General features: G+C 43.1%; 1 protein-coding gene across 4 annotated transcripts in view; it reads right to left on the minus strand.

The window, feature by feature from the left end:
• The window catches only part of PAG1 (phosphoprotein membrane anchor with glycosphingolipid microdomains 1), a 113480-nt gene extending 87265 nt beyond the window's left edge, over nt 1-26215 (minus strand). For 2 of the 4 annotated variants that reach the window (XM_042036412.1, XM_042036410.1), the window contains exons 1-2: nt 26073-26215; nt 686-745 (exon numbers count right to left, since the gene is read on the minus strand). The gene's annotated coding sequence lies outside the window, so the exon portion shown is untranslated. The remainder of the gene's footprint in view (nt 1-685; nt 746-26072) is intronic. The other 2 variants (XM_042036413.1, XM_042036411.1) reach the window with 1 other exon arrangement.
• Between the last annotated feature and the right edge of the window lie 6 nt (nt 26216-26221).

A 26221-nucleotide genomic window follows, 5' to 3' on the forward strand; every position in this document is an offset into this window, starting at 1 on the left:
CATGAAATACGAACCCCCAGCAGTCTATTTTGTTCAGTTGCTGTCCACACCCATGGTGACCTCATTGCTATGCTTTCAAACAGGCTTTGAGACAATCAAATTGATGTATAGATCTGCAGCATTTACCACAACTGCAACAGCAGAAACAGCTTTTATCAACTTGGCAAAGCGAGCTAAGACTGATTTCTGATGAGGTGGTCATCGCTTTGCTTGACTAAAACATTTACACTGACCAAAGCTGCCTTCCTGGGGCAGGAAAGCCTGTGTCAGCACTGAAAGGACACGTGATGCCTCTCACACAGCTCCAGGAAGAAAACCAGCTAGAAGTCTGGATGCTGATGGGTACGGAACAACTTTCTGAATGACCACACACAAGCCCATATTCAGCAGATTTTACCTTTCAGCTGGGACTGGTACTGCTGCTTCTTAACACACAAAAACAAGAAGTGCATTTTCAAAATGTATCACATCTTTATTTTATACACACACGCTGGCAATCTCACACAGCCCACCATGGATCAGAAGCTGTAAGCAACAGTTTCTGTAAAAGCTACTTGTAACATTCCTGCTAACCAGTTCAGTTGCTTAGCGCTGGCACCTTCATAAATTACAGGGGCCTTCAGAAAATGAGTTAAAGCCAAGCTGACCACCACAGGAAACAGAAAGCAGTTGCAGAAACAATTACCTTGTAGTCTCTGTAGGGCTTGATGTTCAAGTGAGATACAGTATTGACAAACGTTTCCACCTAGGCAGAAAATAAAATTCAAAAAAATATTCACAAGTCCAAATACAATTATGCCACACTCTAAGAATATGACAATATACCTTACATTCTCTGGTTCATCAAATTTAAAATCATATCCAGAGAAAAGCACCTTAGGAAAAGGTTTTCTTACTATATTTAAAATACCCAAGAGTAACTAATACAGTCTTCAAATTCCGTTTTATTATTTTTGTCTTTTGGCTTTTAAAGATCTGATACAATTAGGCTGCGAATTAGGACATTTCTACTTTCTCACCTATGCAATGTTGCCACTAATACAGATTTCATAGACCAAATCAGAATTAAAGGCTCCTGTATGTAAAGTTGGGGTAGTTTATACTCATACAGTGACAGTATCTTTAGAGAGATTTCTGTAACTGCTTGGGTTTGATAAGTAGAAACTCATTGTCACTCAGCAATTGAATTGGTTTAATATCTAAAGAAAGGGCATCCAGGTCAGTGATGAGAGATTCACCAGAAACAGAGAGAGGTAAAGTGGTTGCAGATTTTCCCTTGGCACCAGGCTTGGAACACATACTTTTGTTTACGGGATAACAGAGGGGCCATATGGTGGCAATTTGTCCTGCAATGCCTACATAATAAAAATGACTAACTTTGGAATTTGTTTTTTCCCCACTGCCTACATGAAAAATTAACTAACTTGGTTTGTAAAATTGACTTAGCTAGAAGAAAAGTACGTTCCATTCCTTGGACGTTTATTTCAGATTTAAAGGGTCTTACACTGTTAACTTTGTAGGGGACTAGCTCACTAAGGTATTTAAGAATAGTTTAAACCGAAGTTAGAGCAATAAATAAATTAGGCTCTGCAATACTAACCTGTAAGATTAGGAAACATAATTAACATCAAAGTAAGGAGAAAAAGATATAAAATAGACTGTTTCCGAAGGAACATGCCATTTCTTCTACACCATTAATTTTCAGAAGAGACTCAAGTTACTAAAACAGCTTAAGAAATCAGAGATACTGTCAGGCTATCTGCTTTTTCAGACCACAGAAGGATATATTGATTCAATTACTTTCTTTTGATGTAAATCCAAATTAAAATCGGTATAAGCACATATTACAACTCAAACTTGGTGCACGAAGAATTTCTTTTTCTTTTTAGTAATCATTAACCAGTTGTTTTACTCATTCATACTCATGTGTGTTTGTCCCACCCCCTCACCTTACTGGTGTACTCTACTAAAAATAAAGCAGTGCCTGCTCCTGGAGAACTGTTGCTTAGCTACATTCCCAATTATCACAATGCTGGCCTTACTCATTCAGTGACAAGGTCAAAGCAATTGTTTCTTTACTTTAAAGATGAAGTATCCTGTTTATAAAAATCTTATCTGTTTCCTACTTGGTAAAATATTGCACATTTCAGTCAATCATTGCTGGCAAGTCCCCAGAGAGATACAGTGTGAGAACATAACCAGTAGTGTTCATGTTTGCCCTTAACACAGAGGGCTTTTTTTCCCCAACCCCACCCTGAATGTCAACTACCTCACGCTGACACACAGGCAACCAATTATACCAAGATTTGTTTCCCTTCTCTGCTGTGGCCAGGCAAATATGGCAGAAATGCAGTAGTCGTATATTTATTCTTATTCTTCCCGTCCATCCAATAACAAGCATAAGTAAAGTGGCAATTTTTAATTAGCTACCTATAGTCAGTACTGTGGGAAAGCTAAAGAAAAGAAGGAATTTCCCCATCACTTTTAAACACAAGAACTTTTTGGTTTTTCTTTGCCTTTGAGGGCAGGTGTTCAGCTGCAAAGACTGCAATTCTCCCCCAGCTAGTCCAGGCTGCTGAATATTTCATAGCCCCTGAGAAATGCAGCTGTAATCAACTTGCAAATAATGAAATGGGCAGCAATAATAAAGCAGAGGTAAAGTGCACCATTAGAAAGCATCAGTGCTTTGACTGCTGCTGCAGTCTTGCTGTACCAATTTATCAGGTTATTTGATAAAATAATAATGCTAACAACTATGAAACAAAAATTAATGTTATGCCAAAAAAAAAAAAAAAATCAAAGTGTCTCAGGTGGCCAACATGAATAGCAAACAGAAAAAAGTCAGAAAGTGTGCTAAAGGAGTCACATTCAAGACTGAAACTCCATTAAATGTATTAACCACATGCCAATTACACACAGCTATATTAGGGTATTAATAGAAAAGTAAATTTACAGAAGTTACTTAACTCAGGAAAAGTTTCATAAATACTAAAATAAAACAGAGAAAATATTTAGGAAATAATAAACATGTTCATCTTAATCATATCTTGTAGAGTAACCTGTCTACTGTCTTAACTTTTTTGTAACAGGATCTTGAGGTTTGACACTCAGAACTTCAACAGTTTATGGTGTCCCACCTCTACTGTTCGGTGCTGGTAAACACCAAAAGACAGCAAAAACCAGCAATGGCATTACTATAACAGCATTTCCGGAAGGTATGATGTGAGCTAAGATTAAAAGTTCATCCTGGAAAACAGGATCGAGCAAGTAGTAGTGATACAGGTTGTAACTGGGTGGATATCAAGATGTACCTGTGAATTATGCAGGGAGGCTCCACAGAAAGTAGTTCTTCACCTCATTTCAGAAACCCAGCCCAAAAACCTGACTGTTCCTGATCTGCCCCAGGCTTCTGAGGAACAAAGCACAGACTGCTTGTACAAACATAAGTTAATGCCACCAGTGAGGCTACAGTGGTTATGTGGGAAAAGAGGCAAGTTCATACACAGTGATCCACACCGATGGACAGTGAGACAACCTACCTGAGTATTTTTTATCAAGAAGAAGATCTCTAAACATCTTTATGAATTTGGATGGAGGGTGTGACTTAAGACACAAACTGTCTACCCTGATCTGCATTGATAAGCATGGATAGGTTAGGAAATGTATTTCTTACATGTAGGAAAGGGCTCAAATAACCTCCTTCAGAGCAAAAGGAGTGGTGACTGAGGTAAGTATGGTCTCGGGCATGGTTTTTGCTAACCTCATGGTCTGCTGTGTATCATTAGCACAGGTGAATTCCACTCCAGTGTCCAGACTTTAAAATATTCGAACAGAACTGAATATTTCAATTGAAAGGACCTACAACGATCACAAAGTCCATCTACCTGACCAGTTCAGGGCTGACTAAAAGTTAAGGGCATTGACCAAGTGTCTCCTAGACACTGACAGGCCTGGGGCACCAACCTCCTCTCTAGGAAGCCTGTTCCAGTCTTTGACCACCCTCTTGGTAAAGAAATGCTTCCTATATCTAGTCTGATCCTCCCTTGACACAGCTTTGAACCATTTCCCATGCATCCTATAACTGAACACCAGGTAGAAGAAGTCCCACCTCCTTCTCCACTTCCCCTGCTCAGAAAGTTGTAGAGAACAGTGAGGTTGCCCCGCAGCCTCCTTTTCTCCAAACTAGACAAACCCAAAGTCCTTAGCTGCTCCTCATGGCACACTCCTTCCAGCCTTTTCACCAGCAAACAGCTGGTGGAAAAGCTGTATTTCAAGTGATTCTGTGATGTGCAGCTGTGGGGAAAAGCAGCTGAAAAACAAGCAGAGGCTGAAGAATAAACATAGTGCTCCAGTCTTGCCTCCTGGAAACACAGCAATCTCCTGAAAGTGCCATGCAGCAGGTGGCTGCTCCTCCTATGGACCAGAACATGCCCCAGTGCAGAAAAGGGCAGACACTGCCTTCCCCAGGCCACATTTCCCCAGGTACCATAGGACACCCTGCTGAATCACAACTCCCATGGGCGCACAGCCCTTTCTCATCCTCCCTCCAAGCAAGGGCTGACACTCAGAGCTGCCTCCTGAGAGACACACAGAAGTGACACGCCCAAGCTGTAAGCAATTCGCCGAAGGCTGTCTGTGCCTCCATTAGTTAACTCCTGATACTCACAAGAATATATTGAATGCAATTCATTGGAGTTAAAGGAAGGCCTCGATGCAGGACATGTTGGTAGGTTCGCATGCAACACAGCACGTTGCAAAGAGAAGTCTTGACGGAGGCGTGAAGTTGCACAAACACCTGCGCAAGCAGATATGTAACAGCAGTGGGAAATAAAAATTGCTAAATGCTCTGAGAAAGAATCTCTCCATGCAGGAATTTTTCAATTTATGTCAATCTAATCATCTTTTACACGTTTCAAAAAGTAATTCATAGGGACTCGAAGAACCTAAGCAGATTGTGAAAGAAATAAAATTGAAAAACACACTCTCTTCCTTCAGTCCCTTTGTACTTGTTATGTTCTCTACAAGGATACAATGTATTTTCATTTCTTTCCTCACCAGCAACAGATACAGATTGTGGACAGGCTCAATACTGCCAGAGAAAATGTGATGTACACGTGTTCACTGCAGCAGGGGGAAATGAGTTCTCTCTAACATCCCAGAAACACATCACCTGTCACTCTGAAAGGAAGTGGTGTCTCAGGGGGATACTCCCCTGGCGTAATTCCCATGCTTCGATAATTAAAGTAGTCCTCTTAATGTTATCTTCCATCTGCTGGAGAAGAGATCACACAGACAGACCTTCCAGCCACATGGAGCCACCAAAAATTCTCTTCAGCTATCAGAAAGCACAGACATAACTAAGATGCCCTCATTCATATTCTCCTACACTCCCTCCTGCAAATACTCCAAGATAAATTACTCAGATAAAGTCCAATTTGGACTTTAAATGTCACAGGCAAATCTTATGTAGCTCATTTTTCCTTTCACTTTTTTCCCCAGGATGAAAGAATTATTATTAACTACCTGGGGATCATGTCGTCACTCTGCTGTGAAAAAGTACATGATAGACAGAGACAGACCTTGACCAGTATAAGGCTGGTGGAACTGCTCTACAAGTTTACCCATTCAAAATTCAAATATCTATTTCAATAGCTGTGTATTTTCTGTCATATCACCGATCCTCTTCCAGATATCAGCATCCCAGTCTGGCCCTTCTATGAAACGGTAAGACTATGGTGATACAGGCAGCTGTAATTTGTGAGGTGTCTTATTTTTTTGATTTACATATATAGAACTAGTCTTAGAGGAAGGATGATTAGGAGATTCACACACACACATGCAGTTCTACCATCAAAGGGCTCACAAACTGTGCCCAGCTCCTAAGTGGGGCTCTCACTCCTCAACTAACTCTTATAAAGCAGCAAGGCAGGCAGCAGTTCACTGCTCGTGTAACCTCCTCCTTGGGAAACTGACTCTACTGGGAGCCCTGTAAAATTTGCAGGATCATATTAAATCTTTCCAAGACCACACATTTGCCAATATGTTGTGAAAAAGGACTTTGAACATATTCAAAGTCAAATTGGCATTTTGTGATGATAACTTACAGGAGGGTGAGGCTAGCAGTGGTGCTGCCTGTTACAGCTGTTGGCCCATTTCCCCTTTCCAGATAATTTTCAATTGTAAAAAAATGCAGCTTCATGCTAAATGTAATTTTGGGTATCTCCACTAAAACAGTGCATACGTTTCTGAAAATAAAGCCAAAGTAAAGCACTTTTCACTGCACAAGTTAAAAGGTCTTGGCATACTTTTCCTTTGAGAAGCTCAAGTATCTCTACTCCTTGAAGACAGGACTTGACAAGACCCAGGAAAAAGCTTTATGTCAGAGAGACGCTTTTACTGCCTTCTGAAATGAGATAGATGTACTCCTGTGAAAACAGGAACTAGAGTAAGGAAATTGGAGAAAAGTAAGGAAAAAGGAGGAAAACTGGGATTGAGGGATGTGTGGGCAAGATGATAGATAAGAATAGGCAAGGAAGTTTGGCTGGGGAATCGGGGAGAAAAGCAAGATAAAAGAGGGCAAGGGAGTAAGGAGGAAAGACCGCGAGAGTCAGTCAATCTAGGCAAAATCCAAGGAGAAAAAAAAGGGTGAAAAAGGAGAGTGAAATCAGGAGATATTTGGATGAGAACAGGGTGAACTGAGACCCATCCAACATGCAGCTGGTAGAAGGGGAGACTGGCCCCAACTCAGCAGAGACAGGAGGACACAGAGCTAAGGAGGCAGCAGCACAGACCTGGAAGGCTGGATGGGAGACTGGCAACAACGAGGTGTCAAATGAATGACAGGAAAGTAACTTAAGGCCTTTGGGACAAAAAGTGAACACATACAACAGATTGTTAAGATGGGAAGAGTGGCTGCAGGGAGAAATAGGAGAGCTCTAAGTGCGAGGAAAACATGCAAGAATAAGGCTTAGGAGAAGACAAGGAACACACAAGTAGAAAGAAACAGGTCTAAGTCAAAAGCAGAAGGTCCGAAGAGACCATCTTTTGGCAGAACTAGACAAAAGAGTCTGTATCACTAAAGCATATTCCTCTCCAGAGCCAGGCCCATGACTGAGTGCAGCTATGCAGCCACAGTAACACATACACTTTAGGGACAACTGGGCTAGAACACATTTTTTGCTTTACCTCATTTCTCATCTCTGCTGGCACCAATAGCACAAAGTATAGAGCAATAAATGAACAGATATTACAAGATAGTTCTTTCAAACTGTGAAATGGTAACACTCTGCCTGTTAAGGATGTGACATCAATCTACATGAGCTATGGATTTTGTTCAAACTGACTTCTTTAAATATGCCAGCGGCTCAAGGGTCTGCCATAGGGCCCCTACTGTCAGTGGAAAACCAGGCTGGCCTGCCCTGTGATCTCTCATATCCAGCATCAGCAGGAGGCTGTGAGGAGCCAGCTAAAGCTCAGTAGGGCACTGATACCTCCCATCCTTGAAGTGCCTCCAGCATAGCTAGTGCTTTCCAAGTACAACCGCAGGGTTTGAAAAAAAACATGACCCTCTGCTTCTGCTAGACAAGAGAGGGACACAGCTGGCAAACTGCATGAAATGGGTGGCCCGATCTTTTTAGTACTTGTGATGGAAGGAGAAAAAACACCCACCTAAGTAAACAAATGCCCAAAACTTGCCAGAAATACTCAGGTGCTCTTTTCACTACAGCTCTTTCCAGATTTCCAGAGGCTGTCAGGCAAAGCAGGGGTGTAGGGGGCTCCCTTGGAACCCCACATTCAGACTCTATTCCTGCAGAAACCATGATGCAATGAATGGAGAGACAAGAAGTGCCAGGACACCTGTCTCAGTTTCACTCTGATGGGTCACACACACTGTATACCCAGATCTGGTACTCATGGGCCCACTGGTCTAAGTGAGCCCTTAATTATCACTACAGTAACTGGTAGGTACACAACCACCCCCTTATGCTGTATTCTTTGCCCATTTAATACATAATGTGTAGAGCCCTGGAAAAAATGATGGTGACATTTATTTCTTTATTGAAAGAGCCTTGCCTCTTACTCCTAACACTGACCAGTACAACACACCATTAACAGCAGTGTGTAATTGATGCATTTTTTAGAATAAATCAGAATAAGCTTGCAAAAGCTTTCTCCCAGAATTTCTCCCATTTCCGCAGAAATGGAAGAAATGGCAGAGTACACACCAAGTCCAAACACCATCACGTGATCTGGTTCACAGCTCCCGAGCCAAACAGGCGAGGTTCCTGTCCTGTATCTCCAGAAACCTTTCTGTAGCAATATCCCAGTAAATTCACACCACCTGGGGCTGCACAGCTTACTTCTGAAACAAAGACATCAACTTCAAAAGATCCAGTAATTTTAGGCATGTTTTATATTAACTGGGGATTAGATGATTTCCTGCAGATTTAGAAGTACTGTTGCTGCAGCTTTTACCATTTTTTGTTATTTTTTCCTTTGCCCAAAGGCCATCTGCTACCTCAGGCTGCTCCTTTGCTTACACAGTCCCAATGCGATGGCAATAAATATGAAAGACTAAAGGTCTCCATGTTCTTCTGTAGTAATCCACCACACTGACTGAATTTTAGAAGAAAATACTGGATAGAACTCTATTCATCCCAGAGGGATTCGTGGGCTGCAAATTATTTCCTTAAAAGTGAGATACTGCAAGAGGCAACTAAGAGAACAGCTAGTGGCACAACACCCAAAGTGCTCTCTTCCCCATTAGTCTAGACCCAACTGCAAGGCATCAAGGGTATGGGATGTATTTAAAAATACTACCCGCCATGTACCCGCCCCCCCCCCCAGTTTTCTGTACCATCCTCCTAAAGGCCCAGCACAGAGCAGTGCTAAGCTGCCTGTGAAACAGGGAGCACAGCAGATCATTGTCACATGCTGGGATCTTAGCAGACTTGCCTCTAATCAGGCAGCACAGTCCAGAGCCAGTTCAAAAAAGGCACCACTAAGAAAATACCCTGAGCCTCAGGCACAGAGAGCTTGCTTTGAGAAATCTGTGGACGAAGCTGAAAAGGTAGCAATTTAAAACAGCAAAATGGGACAGTAAGAGCATTTACCTTTTATCTAAACATGATTCATGAGGCAGCCCTACAAAGTGACAGACAACAACAAAGCAGTTCATCTACTGTTGATAACCCAGCATTCCTAAGCCATCAATAGCCATTTGAGTACTCCCAAAGTAAATTTAGCTTCATCTTCATTATTTTCTGTATTGAAAGACCAAGGACATATTCACGGATGTTTATGCAATGGCAAGAGAGCACAGTATTGTATGTTTTATTACACTACCAAAGCAGAATCTCCTTCAGACACTGCTAGCGTATAATTTCTGTCTCTCTCAAAGCTGGAAGGCAATCATTAGCATGTTGAATCTGGCAAGTTCCTATTATCTATCTGGTAATTATAGAAAGATGGAGAAGCCTTCAAAAAATACCCTCCAACTTCTGCATTTACTATGTGTCTGATCAAAATACTATCCCCATTACCTAAATTAACAGGTATTTCCCATAAACCATTACTCAGAACACATTAACATTAGTATAAAAAGCATGAAATAATTATTAGAGGCCATACACACTATTAACTTATCTTCCCTTCCAACTTCAGAAATATAAAACCGTGCAATGACAACCTGAATGCAGGAAAACATCTTACTGAAGGTGATGACAAGCTAGGCTGCATGGTCATTTGTCAGGCATTACTAGCCCAAATGAACACTACAACACAGCTCTAGGTTTTCAAAATACATATATCATTGCTCAATGCTATTCACATTGTGGCAGCAAAAATATGCTAAATACACACTAAAAGATAATCCCATCCTCCAGAGACTGCTGTAGAAAAGGACAGAAGGATGAGAGACAAGGCAGTGGGTGAGGCCATACAAATGCATACGTATACAAAGTAATTGGGGAAATTGGCCTGTGCCTCATTATCTCAGTTATTCATGCTTCAGGTACAGGGGAAAGAGGAGGTGCCAGGAAAAGCACGGAAGCTGGGACAAGATTGGTACAAAAGGAGCTGGAAGAACAGAAAGAAATCAGAGTAAGGAAAGTGAGGCCAGGGAGACAAGACCCTGAGACCATGAATGTAAGAGGATCAGCCAAAACCAGTGATTAGGGGTAAAAAAACCCAAACAAATGCACGGGGAGCAGAGGAATGCAGGAAAAGTCTGTGAGATACTTTGGTTGCTCTGTTCTCAGGCAGGGGCTTCACACACAGTCTGGCACCTCAGAGGCCCCATCAAGCCCCATGTCACAGCCTGAATGACACAAACCAAAGTGGCAGAGCTCCCTATCTCCCTGGCTCATGCACCATTCTAATCACACTGCTTGCCCAGGCCCTGGGTGGGTTGTCCCCGGGGCGGAGGGGGGCAGCTTCCTGGCTCAGGACCAGGACAGATAACCAGGATGTCCCCAGGGAGCCCCCCAGCTCTTGTCCCAGCCCCTGCCTGAGCTGCAGCACTGCCAACACCCATCCCAATGCTTGCCTCTTGTTTTCTTCGAAGAAGCCTCCTGATCAGGTAAGGATACAAAGGCTGCAGCAAAAGAGTGTCAGTACATGCACCTCACTCCCCACTAATTCCCAAAACTATAGCAACAAACAAATAGATTCAATTACCAAGATAGACACTAGCCCAATTCAAGGGGATTGGTACATCCATTACAAGAAGGTGCTGGAGCTGCAGCCCGATCACATTTACATGAACAAATCATTTTATGCAAATCTCTCATCCACGGGTGAAGGCTGTACAGGAGAGGAGAAACAGCACTGTACGGAGATTCATGATGCATGGCAGATAGGCAATCTAAGGTAAATCACACAGTTCAGTTACACAAGACATATAACCTGGGGAGAAAGTGTGTGGCTCCAAAGTCATAAATTATTTACAAATAATACAGCCTTCTCATGAAATATCCAGAAGGCCAAGCACCCATTTTTCACATTATTTTTCTCCATTTCCACAAATCACAGAGAAACTGAGGATGAATATCTTATCAAGAATGAGCTAGGTTTGGAGGAGGATGGACACAGAGGGTGGAGCTAGGTAGGAGCTTGCAGGCAGGACGGCAGGAACAGAAGGCAGCAGGACTGCCGTGCTCACCCACCCGGAAGGGAAGCATCAGAAGTCAAAAGGAGGAAGCTGGAGTGGGCTGAGGAATTGTCCACCTGGTAACTCATTGCCTCCCAGGACTGTCACTACCAGTCTGTTCAAAATCACCACCTAATTTCCATCAAATATTTCAGGATTTTTCAAATGAAATCCAGTCCTCATATTCACAAATCACAGCTGTGGCATCCACATGTGTGGTGTATTTTCTGTCAGCAGTGATGCCTCTTCAGAGCGTTGGCCTTGCTCTGTACAACACAAGGTCACACCTCTGTATTTAATTTTCAATTCTTCAGCTTCCTTTAGCATTTCTGCTGTGGTACCTCAGCAGTTTGACACCTTCTCATCTTTGTTACTCAACACAACACCTGCCCAAATTCTCCTGCAATGACCAGTTCAACTGAGTTATTTTTTCTGATGTCCTGCCTGGTGACCCTGCACGCCTTCCAGTGCTCTTACAGGTATCAACCTTTTGATAGATATATACACAGTTCATCATTTTCTTTTATGTTGCAGACTCTTTACTCTTCAAAGTCTTTTTCAGATCTTCATGCTCAGCTTGCATCCGATTGAACACAGTCTGGCTGGGTTTTTTTTGTTGGAATCATTAGGGGCAGATACCCATCTGCTCGAGGATATTTCTGTAGTCTGAGCAACTCCTAACATTTGTGCTTTCAGCAGACCACTGTTTCTGCTTGCTTATATACAGATGCCTTAAGTGACTTTTACCATGTGCTTAAGCAGCCTCCCAAGCTAAGCCCAAGGATACTAGTTTTCTCTCTTCTGACTTCCAACTGATCTGCTGTTATTTGTGTGTGGGACAAATACTTCAGAGCATAAAAAGCCCTTGAGGTTAAAAGATACATTTTTACACACTAATTCAGCATTTTCCTGAAACTCTTCAAAGTCTTGGAGTGCATTTTCTTTGTATTACAGGTTTGCCTAAATGCAACAGCAGAGTTATTCTTGAGTTCACTGCTTGTGTCACATGTGCAGTCACATAAGGCAAATAAAATATATAGAAGAAAAAAACCCCTGATTTATTTTCTTATTAATTGCAGATATTAGTATCTCTCACTTGTATCAATTAGTTGCAATAAAAAGACAGAAATACCAAAATATTTCTTTTAAGCTGCAGCATTTTTACATGACCAAAACTAAAAATAAATGTACCTCTTGTATAATAAAGAGCAAATGCAGCACCAAGTGTCACTTCATCCATGCAGTTACCTCTCTGCACCAGGGGTTTGTGTGTGTATTCCCTCCAAAGCCATAACAGGGCATAAAATGCAAATCACAAAGTGACATGAAATCTACATTTTCACTTATCATGGAAATCTTCTCAGTAGTTATTGCTCACATACACCTATGCCTGTCAACATTTGCAACCTTGTTGTTAACAAAAAAGTCTGCTTCTGAACATTCCTAAATACTTTTAAATGAACTAAAATACCATATGAACACCAATCCTCTCAAGCATTTTTCTTCCTATATGATACACTTTAGGTACCAAAGCCAAAGAACAAATCTCTTTTCTGGAGGAAGGGATATTTCTCTTGACTAAACTTGTTCCTGCCTAAGTCTACATCCACTCCCTAGGTCAGATGGAAAAAGAAGAAGTTGTCACCCATTTTGCAGCTCCACCACTGTCACACATGCAGCTGTTTCTCTTTTGAAGTCGTTGCTATTGCAAGTATATTCAAATCTTAAATGGTACATAAGCTCTTGTGAATGCCTTTAACCGAGGAAGACCTATGTAAAGGCTTGGATTTCATACTATCCTAAAATGGGATCGCTCCTTCTCCTTTGGGAGAATCACACAACTTATGGTAAGACTGCTCCTCTTTTGCCTCAAAAAACTATTCCTGACCTGGAAAGCCTACCATGGTCTCCAAGGACTGCACTAGAACAGTAATACTTACACTGAGAAGGCAGCACCTGTATGTCTAAGATCAGGCTCTCTGTGAATTTTAAAAATCATGAATACAAAATAAATTTATATGCAAAATGCTTCAGTCCTAATTTTTCATACAGAGTCAGGAGATAAAGACAAATTGATCAGCAGTCAAAGGGTAACACTACTGTTGCTATCCTGTTGACAAAGATTAAAGCTATGCCTGTAATTAATACAAAATTAGCTTGCAAGGCAAAGCAAGAAGGCTGAGGTCACAGATAACAGCTCCACTGCTCCCATGTGCATCAAAAGCAGCACATTTGGTAGGGTTTGTTTCCAGTGGTGTTAACTCACCAGGACGAGGGAACATGCAGTGGCTCACCTAACCACTGTGGGTTACAAAAGCCCTGTCTGTAGGCTTGTGCTGAGAGAAGTCTCCTGCCTTGAGTCTTGGATATGATACTGCTAAAGGCCTATTAATATGACAGCTAAGCTCAGCACCTCATCTGCTATGCTGTGAAGGCACACGGGACATGATGCCAGCTACAAATGGCTTGGAAACAAAGCAAGAACCCGGCTTTAAAGGAAAGGATACACTTCAAAAAACCAAGACAAGGGGTTTGCACAATAAGCATTATTTATTTGTCCAACATTTACAGGCTCAAGTCTCTGCAAAGAATGGGATTTTCCCTTATTTTTCACCTGCATATTCAAAACAGCAATGAAGTAACTGCTCTCTTGCACACATCCTGCAGGAACAGGAGACAGCAGATACTGCACCCCTGCTTTGCAACCCAGGGAACATGTTAAGAGATTTTACCTTTTAAAAACTAAAGGTGAAGAAGCAGGAGCAAACTGAGAAGTAGCCATAAGGTACCAAGAATACATCACTCTCCTTTTTTTCAGCGAGAATGGAGAACCTTTTCCAAATGTTTAAAAAAGAAACTAGAGAACTGTTATTTTAGAACAGGCTCTCTTAAAAAACCTCTGTCTGCAAAGAAGGAGGCACAGAGGTAGTCCCTACCACCCATCCAGAACAGCTGCTAAAGCATAAAGAGTGAGGTGGGAAGAGGCCTTTGGAGCTCACCTGATCCAACACCCCTGCTCAACTAGGGCCTCCCAGAGCCCGTTGCCCAGGACCATGTCCAGGTGGGTTTTGAATACCTGCAAGGATGGAGACTCCACAGCCCCCCAGTGAAACCTGTGCCAGTACTCTGCCACCCCTACAGTGAAAAAAAAGTGTTTCTGGATGTTCAGAAGGAGCATCATTTCCTGTATTTCTGGTTTTGCCCACTGCCTGTCTTGTCACTGGGCACCACTGAACACAGCCTGGCTCTGCCCTGTTAGGACCCGCCCTTCAGGTATTTCTACAAATTGACAACATTCTCCCTGAGCCTTCTCTTCTCTGGGCTGAATAGCCCCAGATCTCTCAGCCTCTCCTCACATGAGAGATGCTCCAGTCACTTCATCATCTTCATGGCCCTTTGTGGGACTCCCTCCAGTATGTCTATTTCTCTTCAGTACTGGGGATCTCAGAACTAGTGTGGCCTCACGAGTGCCTAAAAGAGGGGCAGAAATCACCTCCCACCACTTGCTGTCAATATTTTGTCTAATGCAGCCCAGCACACAGTTTAACTTCTTTGCCACAAGGGCTCATTTGCCAGCTCATGTTCAACCTGATGTCCACCAGAACTCCTGCACCTTTTTTCTGCCTTCCGAATGGTCATACCCCTGCACATACTGCTGCCTGGGACTGTTCCTCCTCATGGGAAGGACTCTGCACTTCCCCTTGCTCCCAGTACCTACCACTCAGAAGCTCAGCTTTGGATGAGGGATAACTCCTAGCTGCTCTCTGCAGCAGAGCAGAAAGTGGCATCCCCCGGACACAGCACTGATCAGCTGGGGCCAGCCACAGGTAGGGCAGCCCCAACAGAAGCCAGACTCTGGTCAGCACGTAAACGACCTGTGATCCTTGATCCCATGTTGGCTATATGCCCCAGCAGGGCCCACTTTACAGGCTGCACTGTATCAGCATCTCCTCATTTAAACCTCCAGAGGCACTGAATTGCCAGGCTGTGTTTTTGGAAGTTAACTCTTTCCTGTACCAAACACCATCACTCCGGGGGCTGAGGGACAAAAGTCCACTGGAGAGGATCTTGCAGGAGGGTGAGAAAATGCAAGTTTAAGTTTCACCCCCAGCACTCCTCTACTGCTAAACTGAAACATCAGATACAGGACAGAAGAGAAAGCAGCACTGAGCTTCTCCCTGACACCAAAACCTCACTTTTTACCATACAACTGACTTAACAGCACTAATTTTTTTCAAGAGCTTGTTCTTATCTGCACGCAATCAGGCTGATGCACACACGTGCCAAGCTACCGGAGTGTTAATAAAACCACATAGCCAGGTGTTTAAAAGGTGTCAGTCTCACAGCTCTTGTCCTGATCATTTACCCACAGCAATCTTCACACTTATTTTTTTTCTGAATTCAGTCTTTTTACGTGCCAGCTGCTGATGAACTGCAGGGAGCATAATTTTTATTAAATGATGAACACTAAAACATTAGAGTTATACCTCAGAAAATCAATTTCCTATTGTCTGCAGACAAGGCTTAAACCCAGAAATTCCCAAGGGTTTTCTGTGTGTGCTTTTATGGTTGGTTTTGGGGGTTTGGATTTTTTTTATTTGGTTGGGGTTTTTCCTCATTTCTCTAGAATACAATGAAAGAAAGCCCTCTCTGTTTAAAGTGGTTGCTTTTTTTTAAGCACCAGTGTAATTAATTATACAAGCTAATACTTAATATAGGAAATACAACTGCTCTGTGGAGCAAGGCACACATCATGCTGGCTGGAACATGGAAACTGCCAAGACTTTGAAATTCTGCTTCTCAGGGAATCACACCACTGCAATGTATAATTTCTGCCTAGCTCAAAAAGCCAAGAGAACACAAGTTTTCTTGTTTACTGTGTTTCTTGAATAAAATATTTACTGCTGATTAAAACTAACAACTTGTGCTAATTTTTACCACTGTCCAAGAACTAATATTTCAGTAATTCCCACAGCTGGGAGAAGCAAAAAGTGACAAACAATCAACCAAGGGTTCCTAGGTTCCAAGACTGCCATGAGGTCCAAAGCTCCAGGGTTCTGATGTCACAGGGTAGCTACAACCAGCTCCTCGGGCCACCCCTACAGGAGATTAGAAATTCCATCACCCATTTCACAGACTGGGCTTCTCCTCCCAGATCAGCTCAGATGCTGATGTGCCTGTTGAGAACCAACTGCATCATGTTACCTGTGCACACTGTGCCTGAGGGCTGAGTAAACATGAAACACAGAAATGCTGAGTTATTTGCTGCCTGCCTGCTTTGCCAAGTAAATAATATAGCTAATTTCCTCATAATAATGACTTCCCTTTTTGGTGGGAAACCAATCCTCTGCTTCTAGTTTGCTTTCTCTAGTTCTTCTCAAGGGGCGGTTTTAGCCAAACCTGTTGAGGAGGATGATAATGGGATCACCTGGAAACCAGCATCCATTAATTCAGCGTAACTGGTCAGGCCCAACACCAGACCCAGATATCACCTCCTTCCCAATCATTCACCTGACTGTTAATGCTAATCAGTTCCTGGTGTATTAGATTTCTAGGAATGAGATGGACTTGTCAAGCAAAATTAAAGATGGACTCACAAGTGAGTAAGAGCTTCAGGATTCACTCACACAAATTAAATATACAATTGATACCAAAATGTAAATCAAGAGTATGAAATTGAATCTTCAAGAATCAAAAAAAAAAAAAAAAAAGAATTCTTTCTTGCACTCCAGTCAATATAATTGACTGGAACAATTTAAAAGACTTAACAGACTGTCCACCAAGATAGCCTGGAAAACCAAACTGCTGTACCTCTACATTACTAGCATAAAACCATTTCCCACTGAACTGGCAAATTTCATGGACTAAATTGCCAGGAATATTTTCTTCCAAATTCAGTTATACCTATAAACACCAAAAGGTGACTAGATGTTTGCATGGCTTTTGATTACCAAGGACATAGTTAAGAAAAAAGATAAAAGGGAAAGAAAATCATATTAAGTCGAAGTGCATTAACAGATAATATTTGAGGTACACATTCAGTATAGGTGGTCTATAGGTAACTGTTTACCTCAGGTCCACATGCATAATGTCACATGCTGCTGCTCCCTTGAGTGATTAATTAACCCAAGGAGAAAAGCTCTGTGGCAAGTCACTTCACAAGTCACGAAATGGAGGTCACTGTGCCAGCCAGCAAATGACACATTAAAAAGAGGAAAAAAAGGCAGAAAATGCTCTTTATTTTTTTCACTTCAGTATGAACATGAGGGATTTATTTCACTAATCTACGGCTGGCAGTGTCAGGGCTACTCAGAGCTGCAGAGACAGAGAGAAATACCCAATTTTCAAATCCCCTCCAGCTTCATGAAGGTAAAAAAGAAGAGCACGTCTGCCCCCACAGAACTGTTATTGCACCACTGCCAACATGATCTCCTGAAAAGGCTGAGCTAGGGGAAGGGACAGCCCCTCCTATAATTAGGGGAGTCCATTAAGACGGCCAAGATAGTTCCAAAATATACCTTTTTACAGTGTGCTCGTTTGTAGTTTATTTTGCCTGTCCAATTACAACATTACATTCCTATAAGAAGAGTGTGAGGGGAACTGCACAAGTGACCTTGCCTACACAAATATGAGCTTACTCAGACTATTTAAACATGAGGTCACAATTTACCCTTCTGGGAGCAAAGTAGTGTTCTTTCTTACAAAGTGTACTAAAAATCAGGCAATATTTGACAGCACATCAAAGTGTGAGACAGAATACACATGCATCTAGTTTGGCCCTTCTGTATTTCCTTCTTCTTTTTCCTTAGGCAAGCAAATCTATAAAGCCTCTCATTTAATGTGTTAGATTAATAAATGATGATGCTACAAACAAGAGAGCCTGAACCTTCCATGATGTGTGTTCAATTATTTTGCATTTCACAAGAGTAAAGGAAAACTAATTTAATCTCTGTAATTGCCAAACTAAGTAACACAACCCTGCCTATTATAACAGATCAAATCAATACACTTATATTTACCAAGTTGTTATAAAAACTGTAATTTTTACTCTGAATATCTTTTTTCAAGCATTACCTTCCATTTGTGGAAAAGTAACTACCAAATGTTGCATTAGAGGCCATGGAAACTGTGCTTTTCCCCACAACTAGGCTCAGGATCAGAGGTATTCTTAAGCTAAGCTCTATGACAGCATTTCAAAAGAAAGTATTTTGAAATGTGCTTGGTGAATATTCCAGACTAAAGTAAGTCTGCAGCCCCAGGCTTTCTAGTTTGCAGGCTCTAACAGTCTGAATGTTGGTCTATGCACTCCACTAGGAGGAAAAGTAGCTGCTATTTATTGAAGGAAGAAACTTCTTGGAGACAGTGCAGTTTGTTAGGAAATCACCCTCACCACCATCAGTAGCAAGTTCCTCAGCAACCTCTTCACCAATGTCTTCCTGTCTCTCCCTTGCACTCCAGTCTCCCAAAGCAGCGTGCCTGGGTGGCAGCCTGAGCAGTGGCAGGTGTCAGAGTGTGGCGTAGGCACCAATGCTCCTCTGCACCCCTCATTCCCAAACCCGAACCCCTCTTCCACGGCTCTTAACTCCTACTCTTACTGACCTCCTCATTAACTCTCCCCCACCACAGTGTGATCCCTAGAAGAGGGCTTCAGGTCATCCTTCTCTGTGTACCTTTTCCAATCTGAAATCACCTTGCTAGGACGTGAGGAAGAGCCCACTGTGAGCAGCACCCCAGGTAAGCTTTCCCTGCAGCCCTGCGCCGTGGCACGAGCCCTTTCAGTCACTGGAAATAGCCTGCCTGAGGCAACTGAACAGTTTCCTCTGCCATTTTTTGTGGGCACACCCCAGCGGTGGCTCACAGCTGTGTGGCAACAAGCATATCCCAGGGCTTTCTCTCCTTCAGTCACTTGTGAACGACGAGGCTCTAATCCCTTTGGCTTCAGCTGCAAAATTCCCATTGATTGATAATGGATTTTCCACTGATGTAGAATCAGGCACTTCGACTACACCACTACGAATTAACAGAAGAGAGCTCTGTTAATCCTTTATAAGCAAGCTTAATCTTGTGGTTTAGAGAAGGAGCAAAGGCTCTGTTCTCTCCAGTATCAGCCAGAATGTGATTACGATTTCAGCAAATCTTCCTCATTTTCTTTGATTGATCCAATATTTCTTTAGAAGACACAAATCCAGACACCACCACAGATGCATACTTCCACCAAGTAAAAAAGGAAGAGTTTGAGCTATGAATCCTGAAGCTGAAAGCTGGGATCAGCACTCTAGGACTTCCAGTCAGTCCACTGAAAATGCCGTCATCTGGAAACAGCAGTCTGACAAAGCCTTTACAGCGTTCACCTTTCAATTAAAAAGAGTAACATCTGAAACCTCACATTATAGTAGCTGTAAGATTTGTTAGGGTCCCCTCTCAATGATGTGATTTGAACATTTTCTGTACATTAGCAATAGTTAGGGCTATTAAATGCAAGCAAGTATTAGCACTTTTAAAGACTGTGACAGACCTGGCTAATAACTCTGAAGCAATCAAGTCATCAAAAAGATAAACTGAACTTACATTAAGACAGTTTTTCCATTAAAATGCGATTTTGTAAGATCAACTCAGACTTTAAGTGAGTGGACACAAAACAGTTCTTTTTTTGCAGCAAAGGAAATTCATCATTATGCATCAATTTCTGGTAAATAGGAACTCACTCCTGCTCCAGTGAGAAAGCACTGCTCACCACAACTTGTCCAATTTTTAGCAAACAGTCTGAGCAAGGATACTTAATGGTATCCTTAGCAGTAAAATCATGAAAGATCAAGCCCAAATATTACAGCTGTAATTGGTACTGCACAGCAAACGGCCCTTAATTTGACGTCCTGTCCTGCAGCACATCAGATGCAAACATTCCACTGATTTAGTAATTCATCATACCCACTGCTTCTATACTAGGATGCAAAGAAATCTTAAATACAGCAGCTTAGTGGTTCCTCTAGAACACTGGAATGCCACATATCTCCATGAAATGTTTATCTTTGTCAAGGATTTCACTGCCACTGCTTAGCTGGATGACCTTTGGAAGGAGCAGCGGAGGCTGACGCACACCTTCATTAAAGCAGCGCCTCCTTCTTCCCCCGCCTGCGAGAACAATGAGCACGGGAGGGAAAGAGGTGAGCAATCCACGGGGTAATGAAGAGATTTTGTTTCAGAGGGTTATCAATTATTTATGAGCAAATCCCCAGATGAACACATCCGAAGCTGAACAGTTTTTAATACATTTCACTTCTGTACACACAGCACAACGCAACCGGATGCAAGCTAAACTGGACTGGTCTGACTATTCGAGGTGTCAAACATGGAGTTCAGTCTGGACATGAGTAAGTTTCCATTAGGTTCTTCAAAGTACAATGGTCTCCTAGACTGAAATCTCTTTCACAAAACTCCTCTAACACTCACAGAAATAATTCTTTACGGTATTTCCCATTCATCAAGATCTCAGCAAAGAAAAATGTCATCCTGAAGAATTTCTGTAATTATGCTGACATAGTTGTCTAAATAGTCTAATACTCAAATTCCTATATGCCCAGCTGTGAATGGAATTTTATTCCACAATGCAATTAAATGGATCTGAACTCTTCCTATTAAGAAAAGACCAAGTAAAGGTCTTTTTCTCCAGAACAGGGTTTATCCTTTTTAAAACAAAGTCTTGTTTTTAAAGTAAAATTGTTTTACAACTGTCCTTTTTAAAGAGAAGATCTGAAGACTCTTTCCATGATATGGGAAGGACAGACATTACATGTTCTTCACAAACAAGGGCAGTGAAACCAAACAGTTGTATATGCAAGACACACTTTGCACAAAAAGTCATTAATCTGTTTACAAATGCTACCACTGAAAACAGATATCCTGCAAGTCTCGAAATTACACCCAATCCACTGGCACGCAGTGAATGCCCAGATCTGCAGAACTGTTCTTTGAGCTCCAGTTTCCCACAGCTTCCAACCAACAAGATGCTGCCAAGGTCACCACCACCACTGCAGTCACACTTCAGTGACTGTGTCTATGGCAGCTGTCATGACGGCCCCGAGGCCACCTTTAACACCCAGCTCAGGTACTCTGAGCCAGGACCCTGCCTGGGGCACCGCCAGGACGTGTCCTGCTGACCAAGCCCCACAGTCAGGTTTGCACCTGGCCAAGCAGTGGCACACCATGCACACATGGCCCCAGAGGAAGGCAGCCAGTCATCCTGAGCTTGGGGGGCTTTCTTGGTGCAGCCTGGGCTGAGCACAGACGAGAGGGAACAGACAGCAGGCCCTGCAGGTTCCCCTGCCTCTTGGAGCCTTGTCTGCAAGCTGCCTTCCAAAGGGAAGTGTCTGGGGAGACACTCATCAAATAATACATTTTGAACTACACATGGAATGAACACTTCCTGCCTTTATTGCACAAAACCGCAGAAGAGCCAGGTCTCTCACATCCCTACTGCCCCTTCCCCTTTAGACCAGCATTCACCTTAGCATCTGCACAGCTCCAGGAGCAAGCTCCATTCCTGGTCTAGCCTGGGTAGACTAAACTGTTCTGATATCAGGAAAACGAAACAAAAAAAAAGCCACTTAGAAATCCATTTTAGATTTGCTTGCATTACTTTAAAGGGTTTACTATGTATTTGGATGAAAGGAGCCCATTAAGTACATCTATATTTACTTCATTACAGTGTGGCTCTTGAAGTTAGATGAAAAGATTTACCCTGGCCAAGTTTGTTTATTCATCAACATCAGCTACATATATTTTCAAAGGCTCATCCTCATCGCATTTACATGAAAGCACATAGATTTTTTTTCTTCCAAGAGTTGTAAGGCATTCTGAGAGCTGGGAAAGGGCAAAAGAAACTTCAGTGAGAATTACAAAATCAAGGAACAGGAGAGGCACAATTCCTATCACTTCCGCTTATTTATGGGGGTGGAAACCCACTCTTTCCCACCTGGAGTCACTCTTCTCCCCATGCAGATGCATCAACAGCAACAAACCGCAGCTGGATGCTCAGTCCCCAGGACTCAAGCCCCGATAAAGGCTCCTGGCACACTGCTTACCCACGAACACCACAAAGGAAGTGTTAACCCCTCCTGAAGCTCAAGAGCTTAAACAAACATAACCTCCCAAGTTTATAAAGCTTTTCTCTGCACTTTGACAAGAAAAATTAGAATTGTTTTTCCACAGGTGGCTCTGAAGATGAGCTCTTCATTACTGCTAGCAAAGTATTAAGTAGAAGCACAGCCAATGATTGAAGCCAACTGAACAACTCCTAGTTATCTTTGACAGGAACCCAAACATAACTTGGTACTTGCATGCCTTTATTATCAAAATTTTATCCTCAAGTTATTTACATATTTAAATGACATTTATGGGCACTATCTTTCCTCATGAGTTTACACTTTCCCACGGAAGACTTCCAGAGTGATTAACAATGCTGATCTTTATCCTTCACACTGACTATTCATTCATCCTTTCTAAAACGAATACTGCTTACATACGACCCAAGAGGGCTGTAACAAGGCAGTATTTATCTACCCTAATAATCTGCTGTGGCTGCTTTAATTAAAACTTGGTAATATCACATCCATGAAGCACAGGCACACCTCCTGCCACTTGTCATCTCCACCTCACAGCTGTGCTTGGTGCACCTTTTCAGGAGCAAGCTTTGGAAGTCCCACCACCTGCAGCTTGCCCACCCCTGTCCAGGTAACTGTGGGCACAGTGTTGCCAAAAAAACTGCTTCACCACAGGAGAGAAGCAGAATTAAAGTGCAGAGGGTTTGCTGTTTGGGGCCTTGAGTGAGTGACTTAACACCTGCAGGCTGCCACTCACCCCAGTTCACAAGCAGGGCAGCACTGCTGGGATGGCACATGGGGATTTTGGGAGGTGAGGGACCAGGGGGAAGGAGCGACTGATGGAGAACCTGTGGAACAGCACAGCAATTCAGAGCATGAGGGATACCAGGATGCAGATGGGGGAACAGCAACCAAGGACATCTCAACCACCTGCAGTAAATTTGCAGCCAAATCAGGATTCAGCTTCCTCATCTGTGTTGCAGCTTTCACAGGTCCTCCATGAGCCCAAGTGATTGCATAGTGATTTCAAAATTTAGAGTTTACTGCTAGTAGTATTGCACAAATGAGTGTGCACTGCTTGCCCTTTCCATGTTTCCCCCCATGCAAGCAGTATCTTATCATATGAACATTTACAAATGGACTATTTTCCCAAGGAAGAAGCTTGAGCTTCTTCCCTCACCAGAATTTTTTTGGCATTATTATACACAGTATAATAATAATAATAATAATAATAATAATAATGATGATGTTATTATTATAACTGATACAAGTAACTGATGGCATCCGTGGGATGCCAGGATGGGCAGCAAGCAGCCAGGGGAGCCTGTCTGCAGGCTACAGGCCGTGCAGCCAGGCTCTCATCCAGCACCTCTCCCCTGCTGGCTCCATGCAGGGCCTGGGCCAGCAGTTGCCATACATTCAGCAAACCCTCAAGTATGGGAGGGGGCCACTCCCCTTCTCAGCTTAGCAACCTGGGGATAAGGGTGAGTGTCAGCCTCTGCACCCCTCTGCCCTGCTTGGGCTCCCTCCCAGCCACAGCACAGCCACCAGACTACAGGACACCCCACTGCTGCTCCAGGGCTGAGCTACCCTCGCATCCTGTGCCTCAAACCTGCTCCATTTTCAAGATCTGGAAGCAGAAGCATTGTTGTAGGGGCCTGGGTAATGTTATTTAAATGATTTATTGTTTTAATTAAGTGTAACATGTTTTTGAGTCTTCTTGGTCTATTAATCTTATTCTTGCATTATATTTTGCAGTTACAAATGATATGGGTTTGGAACTAGCTTGAAAAAGCCCCTCAGTTCTCTATCCCCATCCTTACTGGAAGGAAAATAACTGTCCTGTTCCAGCCATTGAACTCTACAGCACTTTACCATGGGCATCAATGAGCTGATAAACACATTTAATTCATTAGTGTGTCAATGAAGTTCCCAGTGCCCTGGGAGGGAGGGTTCCTTAACTAAATGCCACTGCACATCCAGCAAGAAAAACTTGATTACTTTTCTTGTGGAATCCTCAGTGCTCCCTAAAATATAAATTAACTCTAAGATCATCAATAATTTCTGGTTTAGGACTTGGAATCCAGTTGCCACTTTCTGATCAATATAACTTTAATAGCTGTATAAATTCAGAACTTAAGTTATCTAGTAGTACTCATTGGTATACATGATCTAAAGCCACAACCACTTGCAAATGCCTGGCAATGAGGCTTATGGGGAGCACTGCATCTTAAAACACAATGGATTACCCATTTCTTTTCCTTGTTAAATGACATATCATAAAGGGAGCCAAACAAAAGATAGGTGAGCTTGATGACAGTCATATCCCACAACTCTTCTTCATGCGAGCAATGTGTTGCCTTCAGATCAGGTTCTCATTTGGAAGTTGCAGATCCCCACTGCTGACCTGAATATTGATTTTATGTTAATAAAATTCTGTGTTGAAATGCTAGTTAAATATAAAACTGCTCTTGTACTTCAGGCCTTCAAGGTGTTACACATGCTGGACTATTTTCTTTTTCAATGAGTGCAAAAGATACACACCCCTTACAGGAGATGCCCCACCGGCTGAAGAATTCAGCCTTTGTTAAATAAGCTAAGACCTGAATTAATCACCTTTCCAATTAGGGGAGGCACTTTTGTCATAATGAAGCTGTGCACCTGCAAAATTTTTAAAGATGTAAAATAAAACCCCCTGGAATTTGAAATGTCTTGTGTATTGCCTAAGAGAAACAAATGCAATGACAATGTACTTCCATTTACCTACTGGGTATCTTTAGCAGTGTTTGCTTCTACAAATTCTCATAACAGATGCTGCTCCGATCATCACTTATTTGCAACACAGACAGACTTTGAGAGGGCTAAAGAGGATTTGCTTCTGGTTTCACACAGTGTGCTTGTGTTTTTGAAGTTTAATTTAAAAAATAAGAGCCCTGGATAAAACTTAAGCACAGCTGCTAGGCTTTCTAGGCTGCTAAAAAGGTGGAAAATATTTTCTGCCAAAATTTTATCTTTGCTCTTTCTCTGTCTCACTCTTTTTCTGCATTTATTGCTTAATGGCTCAGTATTATTTCAAAGGCCATTCCTTTTATAAATGTAATCAACTCGTGTATTCAGCACCACAGATGATATATTACTCTCCTTAAAACCAAATCCCTGAAGCATAGATTAGAAAGAAAGGTTAAAGAGCTCTATCGTTCAAAACACTATAGTTCAGACACCTATAAATCACTATGTTTGTTTATTTAGATAATTTGCCCATTAGCGTCTGTAATATCTCAAGCTACACAACTTTCTGGTGTGACCGTGTGCCAGTTCCTCCTTTCCCTCTCCGGAGCACTAAGAGAGCGACAGCTCCGCGCAGCACACCCGGCACTCGATGCGTTAGGGACAATCTGCGCTTGCAGCTCTGTTCGAGGAGCAGCCCCCGCTCGCCCCAGCGACCCCTTCCTCCTAAACACTGCCCAAGCCCAAGAGCAGATGCCACTGTGAAACAAACTGGAGCCTGCCACTGCGTAAGAGGATTTCAATGGAAATACGGCTACGGGGCTGGCTGGCAGCGGCGAGTGCGGGGAGGCGCGGTAACCCCGCTCCGCGGAGATCCGCGCAGCTGACCCCGCCGGGGCCGTGCCCTGCCCCTGTGACCGCTCCTGCCGCGATCACCCCCGCAGCACCCACCGCCCGTGCGCCGCGCCTGCCCGCAGCGCGGACCGCGGCCAGGCAGGGGCAGCCCTGCGGCGGCCCCGCCACCGGCCCCCACAGCGACTGCACCAGCACCCCCCAGAATACACACACGGCAACTTCGCGCACCGCCCCCAACTCACCGGGAGGCGCCGGCCCCGCGGAGCGCTGCGCCCCTGGATGCCGCCTCCCGCGGAGCGCAGCCCGCAGGGGCCGGGCAGCGGCGCGGCCAGGGAAAGGAGGGAGGAGCGGCAGCAACTTGCGGCGCGTCTCTCGCCTCTCTTCTCTCCTC

This window comes from Corvus kubaryi, unplaced genomic scaffold, assembly GCF_017639235.1.
Source record: "Corvus kubaryi isolate FWS band 111438036 unplaced genomic scaffold, C.kubaryi_AGA036_p1.0 37385, whole genome shotgun sequence".
Classification (NCBI taxonomy): Eukaryota; Metazoa; Chordata; class Aves; order Passeriformes; family Corvidae; genus Corvus; species Corvus kubaryi.